The sequence below is a fragment of the Sus scrofa genome, chromosome 13, assembly GCF_054392235.1.
Source record: "Sus scrofa isolate SSC_HxYL_T2T_F1_AM1 chromosome 13, Sscrofa_HxYL_maternal_Yorkshire_Landrace_v2.0, whole genome shotgun sequence".
NCBI lineage: Eukaryota > Metazoa > Chordata > Mammalia > Artiodactyla > Suidae > Sus > Sus scrofa.
The window spans coordinates 130271620-130298231 of record NC_139395.1 but is presented as its reverse complement, the minus strand read 5'-3'; the positions used below and the strand labels follow the sequence as shown (position 1 = coordinate 130298231).

The window sequence follows — 26612 nt, the reverse complement described above, 5'->3', positions numbered from 1 at the left end:
GTCAATCCCTTCTGAGTGCCAGGCCATGGATTGATTGCTAGAGATACAAAGACTAATAGGAAACAGTCTCTGTTCTACTATGAAATGGGGGAGAAAGCCATAAATAGACAAATTACAGTCCAACAAAGAAAGTGTTGGCTCAGGTAAAAACAAGAACACGTATTTATAATCTTGATACTTCCACAATACCTTCTCCATACTTCCGACACACCAGTTATTTGTATTCAGGACAATCTCCACACTAAACTGAAAGCTCCTTCCTTCATTCAAAAATACCCATTTAGTTTCCATCATGTGCTAGGCATTGAGCTAGGCACAGCAAACATTATTGTTTGGGTTCTTATCCAAACATAACCCTTGCCATCATGAATGTAGAGCCTAGCACAAGCCCAACAAATATATTGAAAAAGCCTGACAAATTATTGTTGAATAAACAAACAAACTGAATGAATTCATATTGGCAAACAGGAGAGGCTTTGGAAAGCAGAATGGAAAAACATATGGGTCTGACTTAACTAGGTACCTCCAGAGAAGCTGAAGTTGATACAAACCTGGGTGCAGGAAACCTACTCTCTTTGTTTTGTCCTTCTCAGTACTGTGCCTATAACTTAACAGTCACCTGAGAAAACAGCTTTTTAAAACTCTTGGATCTTGATAACAATTCAAGAAAATCAAAGCAAAGTGAAGGAACTGATGGAAATCCTGTGAAATCAGATTGTTATGATCATTATACAACTACAGATGTGATAAATTCATTTGAGTAATTAAAAAAAAGTTTGTAGGATTTACTATAAAGAACTTTTTCTGCTCTCAGAGATTGCATATGAAAAATGGGTACTTAAACATGAATTTTAAGAATCTTGGGAAGATGTTTCTACCAGTCTTAGTCCTAATAGATGAAAACAAGAAACAACTTAAATATTCATCAACAGGACTATGGACAAATTGTAGTAACTTTATACCAAAATAAAAAGGAATAAACTTCAGATACAATGTAACAACATGCATAAACCTCAAAAAAACTTAAGTTGAGTGAAAAATGCCAGACACATAAAAGTACATATTGACTGATTACATCTACGTGAAGTTCGAGAAAAGGCAAAAATAATTTATATTGACAGAACAGCAGTCACTGGGAGAGCAGATAAGAAACTGACTGATAAAGAACAGAAAGGAACTTTCCGGGATGATGGAAATGTTCTGTATCTTATTTTGAGTGGTGATTACATGGATATATACAATTCATTGCACTACACCCTTAAGACTGGTGTGTTATATATAAATTACACAATAAAAAGACCTATATAAATATTTTCTAATTATGGTTTCTTTTTCAGAATTTTTATTTAAAATGTAACCCTAAAATCCTCATCTTCATTTTGCAGAATTTTTAAAATTCTTCTTAAAATCTATTATTTTTGTAAATTACACCATAATATCTGTTTATTAAGAGTGAAATGTTAAGCATAGCTCAGATATGGCACTAACTCAACTAATGACAGAGCCTTTTGCCCTCTCAGATTCTGTTCAGGCACTAGAGGGACTTGGTTTGATCTACTCATTTTCTGTGAATTAGCTCAAGGGCAGCAGTATGTTTTCTCCTTCATAAGCATGCACACAAAATCTCAGGGATATCTACAGGACCTCTGTTGTGAACTCACACCCTCAGAGGTGGTGAGGTTTTCTGCTGACTCATCCACACCCTCTTACCTGACCTCTCATAACCCCACAGCGTATCTAAGGCAGCTGGTGCAGGTTAGGAATTTAATCTGTGGTGACCGAAGCTAAAGCTCTCTTTCACCAAGTATATTTGCCTGTATGGAAATGAGAACCCTGACGTTGGTCTCATTACCACTCTCTTCCAAAGAGCCAAGTAAATCAGCCACTGGCACATACCAATAATAAACTGAAAACACTTTGGGTTGATAGTGATATTAGGCCATTCCTTTTCCTTGGTGATATGAAGCAAATTTTCAAGCTCTCTAATACCCAGAGTCACAGCTCTATCATTACTACCACCCTGTTTTTGCCTTCTTTACTCCCAAAACAAATATATAAGTAGGAGGTATGACTTTTAGTCCATAAAAAAAGGTTTATGCGAAATGTCATAATATTTCATTTGATTCCAAAATTAAAAAAGATTTGAGGATAAGTCCTCACTGGGCCTCTCAGCATTGTAAGAAAGCCCCTAGGAACTTACCCAGGTTGTGTCATTTGGCTGAAGCCCTCCTGTCTTCAATCCACACTGATCCCCATCCATGTGCTCACTGTCCGAAGCTCTCACACTCCCTTAAGTATAGACAGCTCTGCTGATTCCTGCTGAGCTCAGCATGGAATCCTTTTCCAGGGCTGAAAGCCCCTGAGTCTAATGTCCATTCTCTCTAGATGAACCAAAGACTCATTTTTCTCCAAGTTCTTCCCCAGGATGCTTCAAGGGAGCTAGGCACGCATCTCTGCTATATGAAAAACAAACTGAAGACCACCATTCTACTTCAGTCTTAAAGAGTGTCTCCTTCTCTCTGCTTCTAACCCCTCTGGGATAGGGTTTGGGGAGGATGAAAAGAGAAGATAAAGAATATGTAAATTAATATTTAAATTATGCAAACATACACACATATCCTAAAAATAGCACCTATATCAACATATCCATCTATATAGCTGGTTTTGATCTGAAACTCTACTACTGATCAGCTGTGCGAATTCAGACAAACTACCTAAAACCAGAAAGTCACTTTCCTTATCTACACAATAGGAATAAGTTTTAGTCTGACTTTTTTTTTTTTTTTTTTGGCCACACCCGTGGCATGTGGAAGTTCTCAGGCCAGGGTTAGAACCCATGCCACAGTAGAGACCAGAGTCATAGCAGTGACAATGCCATATCCTTAACCGCTGAGGCCACCAGGGAACTCCTAGCCTGACTATTTTATGTACAAGTCCATTATGAGAACTAAAGTAAACATCAATGACTTTGTATTATTTATAGAGCCTGTTTTTTCATTATTATTTCACATATCCTCTAAATAATCTTCAAGAGACATAACAGTGTTTTATAATGAGCAAAGAATGGCACAAAAGTTATATAATGTACCTTTCTAAATTAAAAACCAGTAAAAATATCTTGATAAATTTTTTCAAGTTTTTCCATGCCTGCCCCCAATTACTACACTGCCTACCACATATTCCCACATTTTATTAATAGTGAAGAACTTTATCCCAATTATTTTTGCATTACCTCCCATGCCCAAGTCCAATCTTCTACAGGATGGCCCTATATTTCCATTTTACTTTATATCAGTTTAAAAATTAAAGGACTACCAGAGACACCTTCACCATCCCAAGGCAATATCACGTCTCTGGACATAATCTAGTCTAAAGGGACCTTGATCCCACAAGAGATAAAACTGGCTCAATGCAAAGAGGATGTCATGATCTTTGAAACTGATGAATAATAGAAGCATGTATTACATTAGATGTCTAAGACACACATTTATCACACAGTAGAAGAAACAACCCATAAAATCTAGGAGCTAGCTACATGGATGAGGTTTCTAGGGATTCAAAATTCTGGGTGATACTGGGAATTCCCTCCAAAGTGAAAGAAAAATTGTTGCACCAACTATAACCAACAACAATTTTCACCATTTGATGGGCCTCTGCATTTTTGAGGAAACATATGGCACATTTGAGTGTGTTGCTCTGACCAATTCAATATATAACTCATAATGCAGCCAGATTTGAATGGTGATCAAGTAAAAGAAGGCTCTACAACTAGTCAGGATGTAGACTATAAACTACTCCAGCACAAGTTATACTGCTACATGGGCCCTATGACCCAGCAGATCCAATAGCAACTAATGTTTCTGTGGTAAGTAGGGATCCTATACGGAGCCCATTGCAAACCCAAAACAGATGACCATGGTGCACGCCCTGAGGATGTGAAGTAAAGAGCTGTCATCTTCCTTTGAGAAACTGTTCCTGCCTTGCTATTGGACCTTATAGAGAATGAACCCCTGGCCCCACGACTTGGGCTGCCCATAACTGACAGGGTGTTATCTGATTCATTAGGTCACAAAATTAAGCAGAAACAGCAACACTTCATCGCCCAGTGGAAGTGGTATGTGTAAAATCAGGTTCACACAGATCCCAAAGGAATAATAAAGTTACATGTGCTGATGGCTCAGGACTTTATGGCATTCTTCTGCTAGACTGCCATCCTTCCCTCATCCAACGTGAGGTTTTTAATGGAGATCTGCCTGTGAACAAATGACTGAGGGAGGGTCTGGTTTACAGATGGTTTTGCTCATTATACTGGCAAACTAGGAATATAGCACTATAGCCACATTTGGGGATGTGCTTTAAAAACAAAACAAAAACACTGGGGAAGAGAAATCCTCTCAGTGAGAAAAACTTTAAGCAGTATATCATAATATCCATTTTGACTGGACTGAGAGATGGCCCAAGATACGGATAGACCTACCTTGCTTCTAATCATGGGTAATGACAAATGGTTTGGCTGGATCATCAGGGACATGGAAATAAAGGATTGAAAGACTGTCTGCAAAGTAGTATGTAGATAGACCTCTTAAACTGGCACAGAGCATGAGGATATTTATAGGAATTTGAGTGTTACATAAATGCTCATGAAGGCGTATGCTATAGACAGAGCTCTCAATAATCAGGTACAAAAGAAAGCCTATGCATTGGCTATCTGTCAGTTTCTTTCTCCAAATACTCAGGTACTTCATCAATAGGTTCGTGTACACAAGACAGAACATGAGGAATAGAGGTGGCTTATAGGCCCAACAATATGGATTTCCGTTACCAACCATTATCTGGCTACCAGTGATCTGGTAAGCACTACCAGGTGCTCAAGCTGACATTAGTGGAATGGCACCAGTTGGTGGGGAAGGGGGCCAATTCAGCCATCAGTCACACTGGACCCTTTCCATAATGAAGGGGCCGAAATCATCTTTGTCGGAATAAGCACTAATTTTGGATACTGATCTGTCCTCTCTGCTTGCAATACCTCTTGAACACATCATCTGTGGACTGGTGGATTGCCTTATTCAACTTTATAGCATTCCATACAAATAGCTTCAAACTAATCAATTCATTTCACAGTCAAAAAGTATAGCAACGGATTCATGTCCATGGTACTCAATGGTCTTGTCACCCATCCCTAGAAGCAACTGGCCTGTGAGAAAGGTGGCCTGGCCTCCTAAAGATTCAGTTATGGTTCTAGTAGAAATAACAACTTGTGGAGGATGAAATATATGGTTTGAACCAAGGACCAATATATGGTGCTTTTTTCTTCTATAGCCACAATCCATGGATCTGGAAATAAAGAGATGAAAATGACAATATTTCCTCTGTTACCTTTAATAATCCACCTACAGAATTTTTGCTTCCTATTCTCACAACTCAGTGTAATGGGCACTTGTTAGAGAGCTTAGTTCCCACAGGAAGAATGGCAGTTTTTCTATTAAGTTGGAAGTTGATATTGCCACCAAGCAATCTGGGTTCCTCACATCACTGAACCAACAGACAAAGGAAGGAGTTACTGTATTTGGCTGGGGTAATCAATTCTATTGACCTGCACTAGTTGCTACACAATGCTGGCAGGGACCCAAGCCTGGAACCAAGAGGACTCTCCAAGGCATCTCTTAGTCATTCATTATGTCCCCAAAGACAGAACTGAAAAAGAATTCAGACTCTTCAAGAATGAAGGTTTGGGTTACCTCACCAAGTAAAAAACACTGACCAGCTGACTGAAGGCAAAGGGAACATAGAATGAGTGGTAGAAAAAAGGAATTTTTAATATCATCTGTGGCTTTGTGAGCAGTTCCAGAAATAAAGTAGCAGATATAAATAGTTTCTTCTTCATTTGTTTTCATTCCTTTTCTTTCTCTTAATTCCCTATTATTTTATATACAACAGTGTTGGTGACAATTAAATTTATAATATAATAGTCTTTAATGAAAAAGAAAGAAAATTAACATCACTTGAAGATGGACATGAAGAACGTTAGAGATTTGAGTCTCCATATTGGGGGAAGAAGGTGACAGTATATTTTCACGAAAGGAAGTTATAACTTGCTAGACAGAAGCATGACATTGTTACTGCTGTTGTATAGAAGTTTTAAAATGGGTATGGAGTTCCCATCATGGCTCAGTGGTTAACGAATCCGACTAGGAACCATGAGGTTGTGGGTTCAATCCCTGGCCTTGCTCAGTGGGTTAAAGATCTGGTGTTGTATGAGCTGTGGTGTAGGTCGCAGACGCAGCTTGGATCCCTCATTGCTGTGGCTGTGGTGTAGGCCTGCAGCTACAGCTCCGATTAGACCCCTGGCCTGGGAACCTCAATATGCCTCAAGAGCGGCCCTAGAACAGGCCAAAAAAAAAAAAGTTTTAAAATGGGTAGAAGAGAATGTGTGGAGAATTGGCAGCCAAAAGGATACTCACATATCCTCTCTCAAATGTTACCCTGTGCTCTGTGACTCTGAAGCTGGGGATATGAGGACCACATTTCTAGGACTCTTTTGTTAGCTTGTTCCAGTTAGATTCTGCCAGTGAGAGGCATTATGGAGGGAGACTGAAAGGGAGGAGCACAGAAGAGATTTTACCTGCCTCCAGCAGCTGTCAGCATCTCTTTAGCACAAATAGGCAGCAAAGACTCTAGTAACTTTTGACACCCCAGAACAGTCACGCAGAACTTTCTCAAGGTCTGGACACAGCCATACTGCCCTTTCAGAAGTCCTAGCAGTACCAGCACTAGCCATGAGGCACCCCCTCAGAGGTTTGAGCACTGCTGGGACCCACTCAGCCAATTCAGCACAGCAAAGCCATGGTCTCTCCCACACACTCTGATCTGAGGCAACAGCTCCTCACCTCTGCTCCCCACTTCTGCTACCTCCACCTCTGTCTTTTTTGTTCCTCCAGCCCTAGGAATGGTAACTCCTAATTTACTGATCTCTGAGTTAGCACATCATCCTTTTTCTTTCTTTCAAGCTATTAATCCTTTGTATTGAATCTTGTCTGCTTAAAATACCTACTGTGGTTTCTCTTCTCCTAACTGGACCCTGACAGGCACTAGCCTATAAAATAAAAGTTGGCAATAAAAATTTTTTAAATAGAAGCCAAAATGAGAATATTTAATATTTGTAAACATCTTTTATCATTCCAAGTTTTAGAGAATTAAACCCCCTCCAGAATTCAACCTCTGTCTGTCCCTGGATAGTGTGAAACCTCAATTTCCCCTCAGGTCACATAACCACATTTCAGACTACCAAGTGGCATTTTGCCCAGTTTTTGGTCTTCTTCTCCCAAACACAAAGATAGGATACAAACCCCCTCCTAGAATGCTGAAAGCAGAGACTAAAAACATTGTTTAGATGTATCAGGAAGTCAAAACAATGACTTTTTTCAAAAATTGCAGTCTCGGCATGTGCCCATTACACAGAACTCTTTCCACTTCTCAGATCATGTACTATAAAAGCACACTGAGCCACTTCCTGTCAGTTAGTGGAGGGGTCATGCGGGTCAATCTTTAGATTGAAATGTGAACTTCCTAGTTCTGTCAAATGTCATGATGAGAATGGGAGTTTAGGCAGACATGTGTGCCAATGCTACTTGGAAGAAATTTTTAAAGGACTGGCTACTGAGAAAAAACACTCTTCCTTGGGAAGGTGACGACATTTACAGCCTCCTAAAAGTTCTGTACTATGGAAGTCTTTTCAAAACAGAGCAGTGAGAAGAAAAATACCTTGTTCCCCCTTTGCTTTCCATTTTACTTCTGTGACCCATCCCCCAACAGCACCTGGACATAAGGGCCTGACTGAGTTTTCATTTGGAGGTTCCATTGTAAGGCACGGGGAGAGGGAGCCTCTAGAATAACATGAGGGCGCCCACAATCATGGATATTGGAATTTCCTATTGCAGATAACTAAGCAATGGAAAACTTTTTCGAAATTTTTTTTTTTTTCATTTATTGAGTTGGAGGTGACAACTTTTCATTGCACTCGGAGACCAGGACTTGGGTTTAATATCATCCTTGTTTTGGCAAACGGGCAACAAGCAAGATAAGATGGGCAAAATCAGGAAAATATGACTGTTTACACTGCCATCATGGGCCTCCTCTTAGCATATTTCCAATGGGCTCTTCTTTTAAAGGAATCTCTGACCCTCCTCTATTTTCAGTCATGTTTCTTGTCAAAATTCTTTAGTCTGTCAGGCTATAGGAAAACAAGTAGAGAGGGAGAAAAATCCAGCCCTTTAAAAATATTTTGAAGTGCAAAAAAGGGACAAACAGTATCATTTTGAATGTGAACTACTGCTTATTATTAAAAATAGACATTTTGACCACTGCCTTACAGATGAGATAGAAGAGGAAAGGTTTTTGTTGTTGTTTTTGTTGTTTTAAGGAAAGAGCACAGGAATTTTGAGAAAGGATACTCTTTTTCCTTGCTGGCTACTCTTTCTAGAGGTACTTTTCCTAGATCTTCATCTTGCTCCAAGCCAGAGAACATAGTAAGTTGCCCTACTGAGATTAGAGATTTGAGGTTCAAGAAGACCAGAAAAATCACTGGAAACCGAAAGAAATATCATCTCCTTCATGGAGAATTAGTTTCTCTTTCTTCACACTCCCACATTCACATCTGTTGTACTTATTTGCTTAGATCTGTGTCTTTGCTGGAAGCCAGGAAATACGTCTACTCATCTTGGTATATGCTCAGCACTAGTCAGTGCCTGGCTCAAGAGGGTTCAAAGAATGTCAATCGAGTAATGATTGAAAAAGGACTCATGCTTGGAAACTGAGTCTTAAATTAACCTCAGTAATGAACCTGCCTGGATATTCAGAATGAAATTGTTGGCAGAGGTTGGTTCAGAATGTGTTAAAGCACATTACCTAAAGTTTCAGGATTTTAGCAATAAGATAAGGAATGATAAAGAATCCAGAGGCCTCAGGTCAACCATATGGTGAAGGAAGGGAATTTAGAGGAAAGAGCTTTCTGCTGATTCAATGTGTCCAATAGCCCCCAAACTCTTTCTTCTGAAAGCCATCTCTCACTTCCTTCCCTTTGAGCCTTAGGATGTCAACTGCTAAGATCACTCCAAAGCATGATTATATATGCACACACACACATGTGTGTGTGCAAAATATGTTGTCTTTCCTATCAAAAAGTCAGCTTTCTGGCAATGAGAAATACTTCCTAAAGTGTTACTAGCAAAGCGGGGAAAAAAAAAAAACGTAGGCAGCAAACATTGAGAAAAAAATAGTGAATAGTTCAAGTTCTGAAACACCCTTCACAATGATTGACTGTTATCTAGAAAGAATGAAATGCCCTTGTATTGTTCCAGATATGAGAAGGGCTACCCAAGCCAGGCTGGAGTCTCTCAATACTAACTAGGTCTGGAACTCAAGGCCCCAGTGACTAGCAGGAAACTAAAGTGCTGCCTGAACCCTGGAGATCACTCTAAATTATGTTCCCTCTTCTCAGGACAGGCATCAGATTTGGTTCTGATCATATTCTCGCCAGTTTCTCCCTCAGGCATTCGAGTTCCATGCCTATTTCAGACAGGTGATTAGAGCCTTCTGAGATGGAAACCAGGTTGCCTGATATCAAAGTACCATCCTCTTTGGATTCCCTCTTCTTCAATCCTGTTGCCTGTACCTGTCAGGATAATGCACAGAAAGATATCAAGAGAACTAGCTCACTTATGAACGATAGATAAAAATGTCTAAATAAAATAGTGGCCAATTGAATCCAGTACTAGACTGAAAGAATCCACAAATGATGGGTACCTTTATAACAGAGGGATCAAACTGCAACACCCAGAACTGCTGCTCAATGCACACAGCACTAAAGTAGGATAGGACAACTAGATTGTACGTGCCTCCTAATGTACCACAAAATCAGGGATACAGCACCACCTTTGACATAGTCTTGCTTAAAATCTGAACTTCAGTCTAATTGAGCCTTCAGGTCTAACTACCAGTTGTAGGAAATGCAAGAAAAAGACAACTGTTTACATTCACAAGGACGCAATCAATCGAATTTTGAATGCAAGGAACTAATTCACCAAACAACCCCATTTCTTCAACAAAGCATGAATAAAATTAAAAAGGGAGAGCTCTTGTTGATTAAGAGACTTCTTAAACCAACAATTCAAAAAAAAAAAAAAATCCGGTATTTGTGGCAACTGGAGAAAACTGAACTTGAATAGATTATTTGATGACTATAAAATTAGCATTAATTGGTACTTTTGTTAGATGTCATGATGGTATTGCACTTTTTTTTTTTTTTTTAAGAGCTGCACCTGTGGCACATGAAAGTGCTAGGGGTCAAATCAAAGCTGCAGCTACTGGCCCACACCATAGCCATGGCAATGCAGGATCTGAGCCGCATCTGCAACCTAGGCCTCAGCTGCTGGCAAAACCAGCTCCTTAACCAACCGAGCAAGGCCAGGGATTGAACCCGTATCCTCACAGACACTATATTGGGTTCTTAACCTGCTGAGCCACAATGGTCTTATGCTTTTATTTTTAAGGTTTTTTTGTTTGTTTGTTTGTTGTTTGTTTGTTTGTTTTTAGGCTGCACCCATAGCATGCAGAAGCAATCAAACCCACTATAGTGACAATGCTGGATCCTTAACCTGCTGCACCACAAGACAACTCCTTTAAGTTCTTATCTGTTAGAGAGCCACATTAAAGTATTTACAGGATAAATGATAGACTGTCCTAGATTTTGCTTTAAAAAAATCCACCAAAAAGAGGAGAAAGAAGAAATGAAACAAGAATATTGATAATTATGGAATTTCAGTGTAGGTTATAAGAGGACTGATTGCATTATTCTCTACACTTCGAGGTTGGTTAGAATTTTTTTTTAAACTAAAATGAAATAAAAATAAACAACATGTTCGAATATGGGGGTTTCCAGAAATGCAAAAAATGATTTGAAATTAAAAATACTGGAGTTCCCATCCTGGCACAGTGGAAACAAATCCAACTAGGAACCATAAGGTTGTGGGTTCCCTGGCCTCTCTCGTGAGCTGTGGTGTAGGTCACAGACGCAGCTCAGATCTGGCATTGCTGTGGCTGTGGTATAGGCCGGTGGCTACAGCTCCAATTTGACCCCTAGCCTGGGAACCTCCATATGCCGTAGGTGTGGCCCTAAAAAGACAATCAATCAATCAATCAATCAATCGATAAAAATACTTCACCATGACAAAAGGTTAAAGGAGAAAAATCATTTTATCAACATAATAGATGCTAAAAAGGCTTTTGGTAAGTTCAATGTTTTCCTAATTTTAGTAACAAAATATTGGAAACAAAAGAGGATTTCGTAAATGTAGTAAGGTATCTCCACCTGATGAGATACCAGGCATTTGTTTAAAATGGTGTTGTGGGAAAAAGGTGACATAGAAATATGCTCATGATGTACTAAGTTAAAAAAAAAAAGAAAGAAATGCTTTCCCAGAAGAATAAGGTATGATTTCATTTTATATCATCATATATACCAAAATGTAGAGAGTGGCTAAATGTGGGTTTGGATTTAGGTTTGTTTGTGGTTTTCATATTCTTCCTTGTACTTAGCTGTATTTTCCCAATATTTATAGATAATACCTATTACTTTTTTAATAAAGGAAAAGCATACAATGCTATTTTAATTTTTTTTTAAGTCCTGTATGGCCATTTCTTCATTTACAAATACACCTAAATGAACTCTGGTCTTACTAACATTTATCCATTTTGTCCAAAAGACTATCTTAAGAGACTTGCCAAATGCCCTATTGAAAAAATGGCACTCATATTAAACACCTTGAACTACCATGAGATTACTAGGTTATACTAAATATATATATTTGTTTATTTATTTTACACATATTTACACACACACACACACATATATATATATACATATATTTTTTTTTTTTTTGCATCTTAGGGCTACACCTGAAGCAAAGCATATGAAAAGTTCCCAGGCTAGGAGTCGAATTGTAGCTACAGCTGCTGGCCTACGCCACAGACACAGCAACCCGGGATCCAAGCCATGTCTGCGACCTACACCACAGCACAGGGTAATGCTGGATCCCCGACCCACTTAGGGAGGGATGGAGGCCAGGGACTGAACCTGTGTCTTCATGGATACTAGTCTGATTCACTTCCACTGCGCCACAAAGGGAACTCCTCAACTATATTTTTAAATAACTCTATTTTACAACTCTGCTTGCAAATGGCACAAAGTTTGAGAAAATCAAAAAATAGAATCAGTTTTTACATGGCAGAATATTCAGAAATTTATTCTTTTTCATTTTCATCATGATGTTATAACAGATGATAAGCTATGTTTTAGAATGATTTGTATCCAAAGTGAATTAAATTGTTAAAATGTCAATAAGAGGAGTTTCCGTCGTGGCGCAGTGGTTAACGAATCCGACTAAGAACCATGAGGTTGTGGGTTCGGTCCCTGCCCTTGCTCAGTGGGTTAACGATCCGGCGTTGCCGTGAGCTGTGGTGTAGGTTGCAGACACGGCTCGGATCCCGCATTGCTGTGGCCCTGGCGTAGGCTGGTGGCTACAGCTCCGATTCAACCCCTAGCCTGGGAACCTCCATATGCCGCGAGAGTGGCCCAAAGAAATAGCAACAATAACAACAACAACAAAAAGACAAAAAAAAAAAATGTCAATAAGAGGTTTCAGCTATCTCTCTTTCTCTCTCCTCTCTCCCTGTCTTCCTCCCTCTCGCTCTCTCTCTATACACATACATGCACACACGCATGGATGCATGGATGCACGCACGGACACAAAAATGTAATACTTCATGAGACAATACTTTGTTGCAGGAGTTACGAGAAAGACAAACCCATTATTTTCTTAACCAAATAATAAATTATCAGGAAATAGAATTTATTATGAACTGCCTGCTAAAAATCTAATTGTTGTATGTAACATACACTGAGAGTTCTGAAGTACTGAGAAGACAAAAACTAAACTGAAAGGAAATAAACAGTGTCCTAAATTGCATGCTCTCCAAATTCTATTAAGCCTGACATTTCAGTTCCATTCGTAAGTCAGGCTGAGCTTCTTTCCATGAGTGGATGTGGTTTATTTTCAACCTAATTATTAAATTTGCATGGTGGATGTAAACTTGCTAACAGAAGAGCATTCCCTAAGAAAAGTTAGGTTTTGTAATTAACCTTTAAAAATAAGCTCCAGAGGTATTATTCAGCTGAAAGAACAATATACAGACCATTCTCCTCATTCAGATAACTAAACTTCCCCAATTAGCATTAAGACTATTGTGACTTCAGACAAAGAATGGCATAATGAAGGTTAGTTGGACTGCATGCTAAATAAAATGTAAGAATATTATGCAGCAATGACTCCTGACCTTCCTCCTATATTTAGTTTTTTGCATCCCTGAAAATACAAAACTATCTCTTAAAAGCTCATTTTCCAAATGACCAGGGTAGACTTGACATGAAATGATCCTTGACTGGTGTGGTCTGACAGCTGTATGAGACTATGTTCTGAAACTTTCTTCTAATAATAGAAATACACTGGTCCAAGATCTCATATAATCTAAATTAAAAACATTAATTTCTGCATAAATTGTTGAACTGCTACTTTAGATGAATAGGTTTTACCCTATGTTTTCTCATCCTTTTGACACAGGTTCCAAACCACCAACTGGAGAAATATATAATACTGAAAGTAAAATTTATAATACTGAAAGTTTCAACTTGAGCCAAGTTTTGAAATACCATAAGACTTATATTAATAATAGTATCATTTATTCATTTAATTCCAGTGAATTAAAGAGCTATGTGATATGTAAAAGTACCTAACAAACTGTCATTTTTTTCAGTATTCTTATAAAAATTTTGATATACATTATACTGGCCTGCAAACATGCAATTTTAGAAACACAGAGAAAAGGAGATCATTTAGCCTACTCTATTTATTTATTCTTATAAATTCTAAGGTAGAGTTGGAAATGCTAGTCTATATGACAGGATGTTACAAAACATCATTCTTTAAGTTTGAAGTTTTCGTTTCCTGCTAATCTAATAGAGAAAAAGAAAATGAATACAAACACACACGTGCATACCCTACAACGAATAGAAACCAATGCTAACTTCAGTAACTCCTTTTACAGTATAATTATTTTATCTATTACCTAGTTATTCACATTTAATTTCTATTCACAAAATATAAGATAAGTATTTCTTTTCCATTGGGCACTAAACTTTCTGAGGATCTCTCCCAAATCTATAGCTCTAGCCATGATCTCTCTCTCTCTTTTTGGACACACCTGTTGCATGTGGAAGTTCCCAGGCCAGGGAACAAACCCATGCCACAGGAGTAACCAGAGGACACACAACACCAGATCCTTAACCTGCTGAGCCACCAGCAAACTCCCACCAAGCTCGCTCTTTCCCAAGCTCCAGATCCATATTTCTACCAGCTTCCTGGTAATCTCAATCTGTTCCAGGTTGTGTACAAACCTGGAACTTATTTTCTCCACCGTATATCTAACCCATTTCTTCCTTCAGGACTCCTAAACTCAGAAAATGCAACTGCCATCCACAAAGTCATATCTGATTTTGAGGGTTAGAAATTTTATCTCATTGTCCATGCTTAATCAAGCACCAAGTCCCAGAGAGCCTATGAAACATTCCTCAAATTTATATATTCTATTATATTATCAGTAGCTTGTTCTATTTGGGGCATCCTTTCCTTTTAAGAATAGTATTTTAAAGGACTCTGAACAGACTTTTGTTTCTGGCCAATACAAATAACAGCATAGTTGGTGCTCCATCTGTGAGATCCACATCTGAGGATTTAACCAACTGAAAATTCCAGAAAGTTCCAAAAAGTACAACTTGAATGTGTCCCACACAGGTACTTATTTACATGGCATCAACATTGTATTTACAACCATTTACATAGCATGTACAGTGTATCAGATATTATAAGTAATCTAGAGATTTGCTAGTATACAGAACGATGTGCAATTTTTATACAGAAAACTAGAGCATCCACAGATTTTGGTATCAACAAGAAGGGCAGGGAGCTTAGAACCAATCCCCTCTTCACCCCTGAATGCTCAGAGGTAACTGTAACTGAATTTACGTTCATTTATTTCCTGAAACAAATAAACTTTTCTTCACATGAAACAATGGTTCACAAGATCTTGGTCATCAGGCAACAAGTGACAGTGATCCATGAATGATGGGAAACTAATAAGACTGGCACAGTAATGGCCTTAGCTTTGTGCCTGGAAACAACTTTCAGGCTTGGCATAGGGAGGGGAAACCAAGTGGAGCCTGACTGTCTCCTGAGCTGCAGAGACAGAACTGTGAGTGTGAGGAAGCCAAAGCATCTAGAATTACCAGAGGGACAAGACTGGACATCTGCAGAGTGTAACCCTGGTGTTCAGCCGAGCAGTGAGCGCTGCATGCAGGTGAGGCCAAGATAAAAACAAAAGCAAAACTGAAAATTTTTAAAGTGAATAATACCCTATTCTCAAGAGGACTAGAAAACCTGCCTGTTCCCACTGGCCAAATCAGAAAGCCTCTTTATACATGGGGGCATCAGTGATAGTACTCAAAAGGGAGATTTGCCCAAGTAACAGGCAAAAACTAGTCCTAGATTAAACACTGCTTTGGTCCTGCTTAATAAAGTTTTAAAGCCAGTCACAAAAAGCCAGCTACTATTTTGAAGGAATTTAGACACAATCCAGAACAAAGCTTAAGAATATTTACATGATTTTTTTTGGTCTTTTTAGGTTCGCACCCACAGCACATAGAAATTCCCAGGCTAGGGGTTGAATCAGAGCTGTAGCTGCTGGCCACCATCACAGGCACAGCCACAGTCATGCCAGATCCGAGCCACCTCTGCAACCTACACCACAGCACACAGCAACACTGGATCCTTAACCCCCTGAGCTAGGCCAGGGATTTAACCTGCATCCTCATGGTTACTAGTTGGGTTTGTTACCACTGAGCCACAACGGGAACTCCTCATTTCTAAAGTATAATTAAAAGACAATTGATTGTTTAAAGCAAAAATAAAAACTATGTATTGTGGGTGTACAACATATGGAGACCTTAAACCATGACATCAAAGTACAACGCCTGGGAAGGAAGAAAAGAAAGCATAGTGTAGCAAGGTTGGTATATCACACATGAAGTGGAGTCATATCACTTGAATGAGGCAGATGGTGATAAGCTAAAGATGTATACTATAAAGCATAGAGAAACTACTTAAAAAACCTGACACAGAGATACAGCTAATAAAGTAATAAAGGAGGTAAAACTGTCACAAAAATAACTAATTCAACAAAGGTAGTAAAAAAGTGAAACCAAAACAGTAATAGTGAGTTTCAGATTTTATTAACTTTTTTTCCTCAGCAAAATCTCTTTTATATACAGAAACTTATGGTTAAGCTGAATACACTAAACAGATAAAATAACAGTGCTCTGGTTAAGTACGAGTGGGAGAGCCTAGATCCCCCACCTGCCTATCCCCAAGTGGGTCCCCAGCAAGGGCAGTTTTCCAGCACCTTTGTGTGACCCACTCCCACCCTGGAATTCATCCTTTCTCAGGTGGAACACTGAGGACAAAAAGACTAAGTGACTCACACACTGACCTGTGCCTGAGACCTAAGGTGTTAACTCACAACTAACTCCACCATGCTGCTGAGAATAGAAAAACATAGAAAGCATATGAAAACTATCAATTGTTAATCAGAAGAAAAGAGTGAAGTCAGAAAAGCCTAATGAGCATATCTGGACAAAACTAAATACAAATCCATTTTTTTAACCCAAGATGAAACAAATATTAGGTATTTGAGCTGACATCCCAGCTAATGTTCACTAGTATTTGTTTTCCTCAATCTGTATTGGCCATTTGGGGTACATAAAGACAATCCAGGGAATGGACTTCAGATATGCTGAATCTGAGATAAAAACTAGTTTCAGCAAATAAAAACACCACATGCTACATGTCCTGACAAATCAGCTGAAGGCTTATTCTTTTGAAAAGGCCTCTTGCTCCTCTTTTTCTTTTCATTGTAATGGAGCAAAGATGGTATAATAAATTATGTGATAATGGCCTTGTTATTGTAAATTGAAATCAAATGCTCCATTTTCAATCTCTGTTTCAGATTTGAAATGATTAGACTGATAAGTAGTAAACAGGCCTATAAGAAATACTTCCAAATAAAATGACAAATTTATTTCAAACAACATGAGTCCTAAAATCAAACATCCAAAATACACTGCAGAATTGGCTATAAATTTCAGTGTATGATTCTCTGAGCTATAGCAGTAGAAATACTATTGAGTTGAGAAGACCATTTCATTAACACAGGTGTGACTTAGGATGGCAGCAGAGCCAAACCTGTGTACAGTGACACTGCCATTCTACAAGTACAGGAACAGTCTTAGGTTCTTACCAGTTTCAACATTTCATCTCAAATCAGTACTTAACAAATGTTCAATCTGTGGCTGTCACTGCGTTCCAAAGTCATGTAGCAAAAACTGTTTTATAGATTTTTTTCATTAGAGTAGGCTAAATGAATGTAAAAGCAGTATAATCAACTTTTTAAACTAAAATTTAAAATTATTATAATTATATAAGTGGTTTCCTTTAAAACTCTTCAATCCAATATTGCTTCTACCCAAACCCAGATTATTTTGAAAGCATGAATAAAGTGGAATGCAAAATCAACATCAATACACTTATTTTACCTTCCAGCATTGTGTGATGACATGAAACCTGGTCTTATGTACCAACTGCTTTTTTAAATACGCATTTTTAAAAGGATATTTTTTTAAAATTCAGTAATGTTGAAGTTTAATAAATAAAATGTAATCTTCCAAATTAAACTCATATGCAAATAAACCATTTGGTTTGCATGATTCAGGTTTAGCATTATTATAAACAAGGTTTATTACTCAGTCTTTGACTTGTGATCAAAGCTTTCACAATTCTTCACCTTCAAGTTAGTAGAGAACATATATTTCATGCCCATGTTTTGAAAAGAATCTTAAAATGTAAAACAGTGCAAATCTCTTAAAATCCAAAAGGACCCATAAAATTTATTAAAGTAGTATTAATACTATCAATTCTTTAATGCAAAGGTTGCTTGGATATTTTATCAATACTTACAAAAACATGAAAATATAAGAGAAACTTAGTTACCTGTCTTCAGGTGGGTGAATGTCTAAATCTATTCTTTCTCAATGGAGATGAAAGAGAGAATAGAGATCAAGCTGAAAACACCATTCAAATTATGCACATTCCCTTTCCCTATCGTAGGAAATGTGAATGCTTGGGAAAACTCCCAAACTTAATCATGCTGTCAGCCCTAAACACACCCCCTTCCTAAGAACTCTCATCTAACCATCTTCATGATAATCTCTACAAATAAAGATTCAATAATAATAATGATGATAACAAAATAATGACAAATCCTTATACTGTGCCACTTTGCTGTTCACAAAGTCCTTTTATTTGTCTCTTTTGAGCCTCACAACAATTCTAGGAAATAGGCATGGTGATACTATCATTCCATTTTATAGCTGAGGATAAAATAAATCAAAGGCTTTCCCCAATTTCAGCAGTATACGCTACAGTTGAGAGCTAGAATTTAAGGTTATCTGATACTCAGTTTGGCTCTTTGCCCCCTGAACAATACAGTCTCCTGTGTCATAATACAGTGGTGTTCCCTGAATATAATTAAAACAACAACAAAAAAGTCACTCTGACTTGAATGCAAGTCAATTTCTTCATTTAGTTTCCTCTCATGTTATTCCAACTTCTGGATTAAGACTTCTAAAAAGATATGACAGGAAACAAGAGGGAAAAAAAATCCCTCACCAACACATTAAATTCTAGCAAAATACAGATTTAAGAACATTCTTAGGCAAATTCACCAAAGGAAACCAAGCAAAAAAGGGGTGTAACTTGATGTCATATATCAAAAATTAATGGCTGGGGAAAAAAAAGAGACGATTCTAAGAGAAACAAGAAAGCTGGACTAACTCAGCTCCTGACCCTAAGATCAGACCCCTGAAGTTATATTAGCTTCATAAAATAAATAGAAGGAAAAATTACTCAGCTTGGAACCCTTGTTCAGAGGTAAATTCAAATAGGATTCAGTGGGAATTGGGTCAAGAAGTCTTCCATGCCATAAGAGAAACAAACAAAGAAGTGACCAGGCAAGAAGAGACTGAAAATAAATATAATGGAGGAGTTCCCATCATGGTGCAGTAAAAACGAATCTGACTAGTATCCATGAGGACGCAGGTTCCCTGTCCTAACTCAGTGGGTTAAGGATCGGGCATTGCCGTGAGCAATGGTATAGGTCACAGATGCCGCTCAGATATGACATTGCTGTGGTGTAGGCCGGCAGCTACAGCTCTGAGTTGACCCCTAGCCTGGGAACTTGCATATGCCACAGGTGAGGACCTAAAAAGACAAAAAAATAAAAATAAAAAAACAAATATAGTGGAAATTCTGAAAACGTATCACAGGGAGAGAAGGAAGGAGGAAGAAAGAACAGAAAAGATCTAGAAAGAAATCACTAACTTTTGCTTCCTACCATAGCATAACTTAATGAGTGATTCAACAAAGTATGAGCCCAAAGATAAGATGATAACAGCACAAGAGTAAAAGGAAGATTTAACTGAAAGGATATTATCACGGAACTAATTGATAAACTAGAGATGAAAAGGAAGAGTAGACACCATTGAATATGAAATTTTAAAAGACAAAATACAAAGTCAACTAGAATAACACTAATAAATATAGAGAAAATAAAATATTACAACCCCAGGAGCTCCCTTTCTGGTTCAGCAGAAACCATAAGGATGCAGGTTCAATCCTGGGCCTTGCTCAGTGGGTTAAGGATCCAGCATTGCTGGTGTAGTGCTGGTGTACTGCTGTGGTGTAGGCTGCAGACACAGCTCAGATCTGGTGTTGCTGTGGCTGTCATGTAGGCTGGCAGCTGCAGCTTCAATTCGACCCCTAGCCTAGAAACTTCCATATGCCACAAGTGCGGCCCTAAAAAGAAAAAAAAAAAATTTAAGAGATTACAATCCCAAATAATGGAAATTGGTGTCTCTGTGCTATAGAAACTGCAAATTAAGCAGAAGCTGTGGTGAAAGACACAGTAGCAAAAAAAAAATCCCCTATACTCTTGCCCCATGTAAAGGAAAAAACTGGATATGCAAATCAGTTCCAAGAAAATTTGATATAGAAGGCTCAATATGGACATTACCTTGGTTAGTTACTGAACATCAAGAAGAAAAACTTCTTTAGATGGCCCAGAAAGCATATTACTATTGCAATCATTAATTCTTTTTTTTTTTTTTTTTTGGTCTTTTTTGCCTTTTCTTGAGCCGCTCCTGCGGCATATGGAGATTCCCAGGCTAGGGGCCGAATTGGAGCCGTAGCGGCCAGCCTACGCCAGAGCCACAGCAATGTGGGATCCAAGCCGAGTCTACAACCTACACCACAGCTCACAGCAAAGCCGGATCCTTTAACCCACTGAGCAAGGCTAGGGACCGAACCTGCAACCTCATGGTTCCTAGTCAGATTCGTTAACCACTGAGCCATAACAGGAACTCCATGCAATCATTAATTCTATGTGTCAACTTGACTGCATCATCAACTGCACCGGTGCCCAGACATTTGGCTAAACATTATTCTGGATATGTCTGTGAGGGTGTTTCCATATGAGATTAACATCTGAATCTGTAGAATGATTAAAGCAGACCAAGGTGAGTGCCTCTCACCCAATCAATCAACCTAAGACCTAAATAGAACAAAAAGGCTGAATATGAGGAAACTCCAACAGCATTTAGACTGGGACTGAACCACTGGCTCTTCCTGGGTCTTGAGACTGCCAGCTTTCAGACTTGACCATACTCCATCAGCTCTCCTACTTCTCAGGCCTTTGGATTCAGACTGGAACTACACATTGGCTTTCCTGCAACTCCTGCTTGGGATTTCTCAGACTCCATAATCACCTGAGTTAACTCCTTATACTAAATCTCTATAAATAGCTTCTATCCAGGGTGTGTGTGTGTGTGTGTGTGTGTGTGTGTGTGTGTGTGTGTGTCCTATTGGTTCTATTTCTCTGGAGAACTCTAATACACCTACATAAAGATTAAAAAAAAAAATCAGTCTGGCCTCATCTCATATATCTTCCAATAACACAACAATATTAGAAGGCCAGAGAATACAGCCACAAAATTCTAGTGAAAAGAAACTGACCAGGAGCACTCATTCAGTCATATCTTTCTAGTATAAAAACAACAAATATTTTCAAACATAAATGAACCAGGGAATATGGTGCCAAGTGCCCCTTTTGAAAAAATTATCTGACAAATCCAAAGAAAGGAGAGATGAATTAAAGATCAAAGAAACTACAGTACAAAGTCTGGTGAAGAACAATACTTCCATTTAAATAAAGAAGTTACACTAGAACAATGAAAGTATAATTACAGAATGTAAACATTATCAGTCTGGATAATCTGAAAATAGCAATATAACAGCATTTGAGAGATGGGAAAAGGAGCAATGGAAGAGTGATGTTTTCATTTTATAACATCTAAAATCAGGGGTAAAAAAATCTTCAAATGTTCTTCACAGCCTCTTTTATAACCTTAGAGGGTATTTCAAAAATTTCCCTAATGGAGAAGAAACATTTACTTGAAGTTTAACAATTCCTCCAATTGCATTTCATTTGAATTTTCTTCTATTAAATTCAAAGTTTCTAAATTGAGAAATAGCACTTATACAATAATGCTGCCATTTTTATAAAGTGTATCTATTTCACTGTATGCATAGAAATATCTAAGTCTATCCAGCATTAACTGTGGCAATTTCTAGGTGGTAGCATGCTGGGTGATTCACTGTTACTTTTCTTTTTTTACTTTCCTAAATAGTCTGAATTATTTTTAAAACAGTAAAGCAGTTTTTCTTTAAAAAAAAAATACTAGAAGCTAATGTGCAAAGATCTTAACAGTAATGGGAATATATCCAATTATTCTTCACTTATTTTTCATATAAATTTTCAATTTCTAAAAAAAGTAAGATGTTCCATAACTACTGTCTTGATATTAAAAATTCAGCATAGTATTTTTAAAGGACGACTCAAAATTCTCTCATGTACTTTTCCCCTCTCTTTCAATGGAGAGCACTAGAGAATCTTTATAAGAAGAAAACTGGACCTCTTACCTCCTTCCCCTGAACATAAATAAATGACTGCAATACCTGCATTTTATCTCTACAGTAAAGAAATTAAAATGACCCAAATATTGCCTTAAATAAGGTAGAGTTCATAAAAGTATGGGCTATGGAAGTAGGTAAACCTTGGTTTGTATACAGACTCCCTCACTTTCTAGCTGTAAGACCCTGAAAAGTTCTTCCTTCTGATTCTTAAGGGATAATACTACTGAACATGCTATGTGATGGCAGCTAAACAGACAACATATGTAAGTAAATTGGCACTTACTGGGTCCTCAGTAAATGATAGATATTAATACATTTAAAACAATAATTTTAATTGAAAGAAGGGATTGGAGGAAGAACCAGACAGAAGGACCTCTAAAAACTTCTCAGAAGGCACTTTTTGGCCACTTCGGTGATATCTATTCAGTTATTTGTGTCTAAGGCGGCAGAATGGCCCCTTCTCAGGGGAGCTGAACACACCAGTAGTAACAAGGGAAAGCAGCAGAAGCAGCCTCTCTCCTCTGTACTTCGTGGCCCCTCATGCAGCGTGGCCTATCCTGGACTCAGACACTACTCATTCTTTCATTTCATGATGTCAGCTTTGCTGCATGTGTCTAGATTAATTTTTATGAGCCCTTAGAATGTATCATTGACCAAGTTGAAAAGTGCAGTCAGGTTGCCTGATTTCTCAGAAATCAGGTTCGTAAGATAGTACTGAGTCTTTCCGGGTGAATGAATGACCAAAATGAAAACCCCTCCCAGCCCTTCACTGAACCCTGGCACCACAGGGTGTGACTCTGCTTTTATCACTGGGCCACAGAAATGCTCTGCTGCGCCTGCTCCTTCAGCAAAGGGCATCTACAGGACAAATGGCTGTGCAAAAGGAGTCATTCCTTAATAAAATAGGCAGTGCACCTTGGGCTGGGCTTTTGTGAGAGAAAAATAAACACATGCTCTATGGAGATGAAAGATAAGAAAATACTGTGTTTGGTTGCAGGCCCAAGTCCAATCTCTAAGTTCACAAAGCCCATCACCTGAGTCAGGAGCACCAGGTTTAATATTATATATATATACATTAATATATATATATATTAATATTAATATATATGTTATAATATTATATATATATATATCAGGCCCATTATTATTGGCATTATTCTCCCCTCTTTCAGTTTGGACTTCTGTCTTCTATTATGGGACATGCATAAACTAGGCGCGAAAGTACTTGGTACTATGCTATGAATAGCTTGAAAAACGCTCTGACCTCTCAGTTCTGTGTCAAAATCTGATATGGGTCAGGCCTCAGGCCTAAGTACTAGCGGCTGGGAGATATTTCCACAAGCATTGCTTATATTTCTTCCACCACACATATCTCCCTCCAGAATGGCGGACTCTTCAGGGGCACCGTAGCCATTTTATTTCTCTGTGAGCCGAACACTGTCTGGCACTAACAGGGGATCCAAAAGTATCAGATAAATCGAAGAATAAAGGAATTAATACAGAAATTACAATAACTTTCTCTTTGTGTGTGTGTGTCTTGTCTTTTTTTTTTTTTAGGGCCGCACCTACAACATATGGAAGTTTCCAGACTAGGGGTTGAATTGGAGCTACAGCTGCCAGCCTATGCCACTGCCACCCCAAGCTCAGGGCAATGCCGGATCCTTAACCCACTCACTGAGCAAGGCCAGGGATCGAACCCATGTCCTCATGGATAATAGTTAGGTTTGTTAACAGCTGAGCTATGACAGGAACTCCTACAATAGCTTTCTGCATGGATTTCTTACTCTCAATCTTTTCCTTCCAAGTCATACCGCCAGTTTCCTCCCCCCAAATATTGCACTCCCTCATTCAAAAACCTTCACTGGCTTTTATTCGTCTATATATAAAAGCCTTATTCAGCCTGGCAATCAAATCTTTTCCAGTATATTTCTATAATTCCCTTCACATTTCCTGTGTCTCTACCAAACTCATATACTCCTCCTCCCATTCCTACATGCTTCCAGTACAAGCTGTTCTATTAATCTGGAACCTCCTTTCACTCCCATCCCTACATAGCTAAATTCTACCTTGCTGGATTTTAAGAGACCTAGCAGAGAAAGGCCCTAAGTAAATAATAACAGCCACTAATAATTGGGTAATGAATTTTTTCTCTTCTTTAACACTTTTCAAAAATAGGGCTATGTACAACATAGCTTCTGTGGTTTTTTTTTTTTTTTTTTGAAGTTGATTTACAACATTATATCAGTTTCAGGTGTACAACACAGTGAGTCAATATTTTCCTAAATTATACTCCGTTTAAAGCTATTACAAAATAATGGCTATATTTCCCTGTGTTGTACAATATATCCTTGTTGCTTATTTATTTTATACACAGTAGTTTGTGCCTGAATCCCCTACCCCTATCCCATCCCGCTTCCCTTCCTTCCCCCCACTGGTAACCACTAGTTTTCTAAATCTGTGAATGTTGTATACATTCATTCATTTTATTTTTTTTTAGATTTTACATATAAGTAATAACAGAGGATTTGCCTTTCTCTGTCTGACTTATTTCCCTGAGCATAATACTTTCTAGGTCCCTTCACACTGTTGACAATTAGCCTCCATGATTTAAGAAGGCTCTGACTGGGCAATCCCTGTGTAAAGTTTGGTTGTAGGAATAACTTCTATATTAGGATTATCCACAGAAACAGATCCAACAGGACATATGTGTATTCATGCAATTGTAGAGACTTAGTAAATCCAAAATCCATAGGGAAGGCCAAAGAGTCAAGAGAGTAAAAGGCAGTCTTTTGGTAGAATTTCTTCTTGCTTAAGGTCACTCTTTGTTCTACTCAGGCCTTTAACTCTTTGGATGAGCCCCACCCACATTATGGAGGGCAAGCTCCTTTACTCAAAGTCCACCAATTTAAATGTTAATCTCATTAAAAAAAAAAAAAACTTTCACAAAAAAACATATAGAATAATGTTTGACTATCTGAGCACCACAGCCTAGCCAATTCATCATTACACTTTCCTATATAGCCTCCTCCTGCAACCATCACTACCAATCACAAAAGGCCGAGTTTCTCTTGGCCCTTGGCCTATTTATTCTAGAACCATCATCAAAACCAGCTCTAAGAATATTAGACTCCTTCCAGAAAATATGGGCAGAAAAAGGCAAAGGGTTGGGGGGAGGGGGTGGGGAGGGTGGAAATTCCCCTTAGCACAGCTGAAATTTGCACTCACTTCCAGGAACAATACTAAGAGAAGAAAAAGGAAATGATTACAGGTAATTCAAACAAGTCGCTAAGTTCCTAAAGAAAAAATTTCTGCTTCAACAACTGCATACTCGTATATAGTTGTACATATCTGACACCTGCCTGAGAACCCAAAATTCCTACCTGAACAATTTCTCTAATTCCCAGAATTGTTGCTTTTCTTTCCACACCCTTTTTTGTTCCTCCTTCCTTCTAGAAGAGGGGTTGAGGTGTCTGGAGACAGACCTTCCTGAGAAGGTAACAGGTTAGGTAGTTGGAATTGATAGTTCAGCTAAAACCCTCATCCTTATCCCACTGTCAGTTGTCATATAGTTCAGGACAGAGATGCCCTCTCTTCCTCAAGTCATGAGTTATCTTCTCATAGTTCTTTCCCAACCAGTTTTACATTTAAAATTGGATCTCAAGAACAAACCTCTGCCATGTTTACCCAAGGCCTGAATAGAACACGGCTTAATTTCTTTTGGTGTGAGATGGGGAAGATTTGGCCTCCTTGAAGGTAATGAGCCATGCAGTTTCTACTATGATCTTTCCCCAGATGAAGTTGAGCATAAATTTAGCTAATGTGGACTTAGGGGATTTGCTGACAGGCCACCAGTACGTGACAAGGAGTACAAACCTGCAGAATCACCTGCCCAGCATATCTTTTCTAAGAATCAATTCCCTCCCCACTTCCACTCTCACAACTCCACCTCACCTGCATTTTTGCCTCAGGAGCCGCTGTATGTGGACATTAGGCCCCAGCTCCCTGCCTACTGTTTATTCCTCCACAGGTTAGCACTGGACTTAACGTATGTTATAGAAGTGCAACAATAACATTTGTAAAATGGCCTATTGAACGTCTAAATCTGTAATACCTAGATGCTTACAGATCTGTGAAATTTGCAAGATATCCTGTGGCTATTTTAAATATTTTGAAATTTCTAAAGGCAATTGTGTACATATCATATATTTCTTTACACAAGTTAATTCTAACATCTTATTTCCTTGTTTTGGACTAGAATTATATCAGTTCAGTCTGATAACTGCCGGGCTCATTTGCTTAAAAGGTCTGACTGGCTGTTGATAATATTATAGGCATTCCTGTGATGAAACCAAGGACTCAGACTGT

General features: G+C 38.4%; 1 protein-coding gene across 13 annotated transcripts in view; it reads right to left on the bottom strand.

The window, feature by feature from the left end:
- Nucleotides 1-26612, bottom strand: part of LOC106505748 (uncharacterized) — a 1225997-nt gene that overhangs the window by 1113824 nt on the left and 85561 nt on the right. The window contains exon 2 of one of the 13 annotated variants that reach the window (XR_014824366.1): nucleotides 2201-2534. The exons of the other annotated variants lie outside the window; for them this stretch is intronic. The gene's annotated coding sequence lies outside the window, so the exon portion shown is untranslated. The remainder of the gene's footprint in view (nucleotides 1-2200; nucleotides 2535-26612) is intronic. 13 annotated transcript variants of the gene reach the window in all.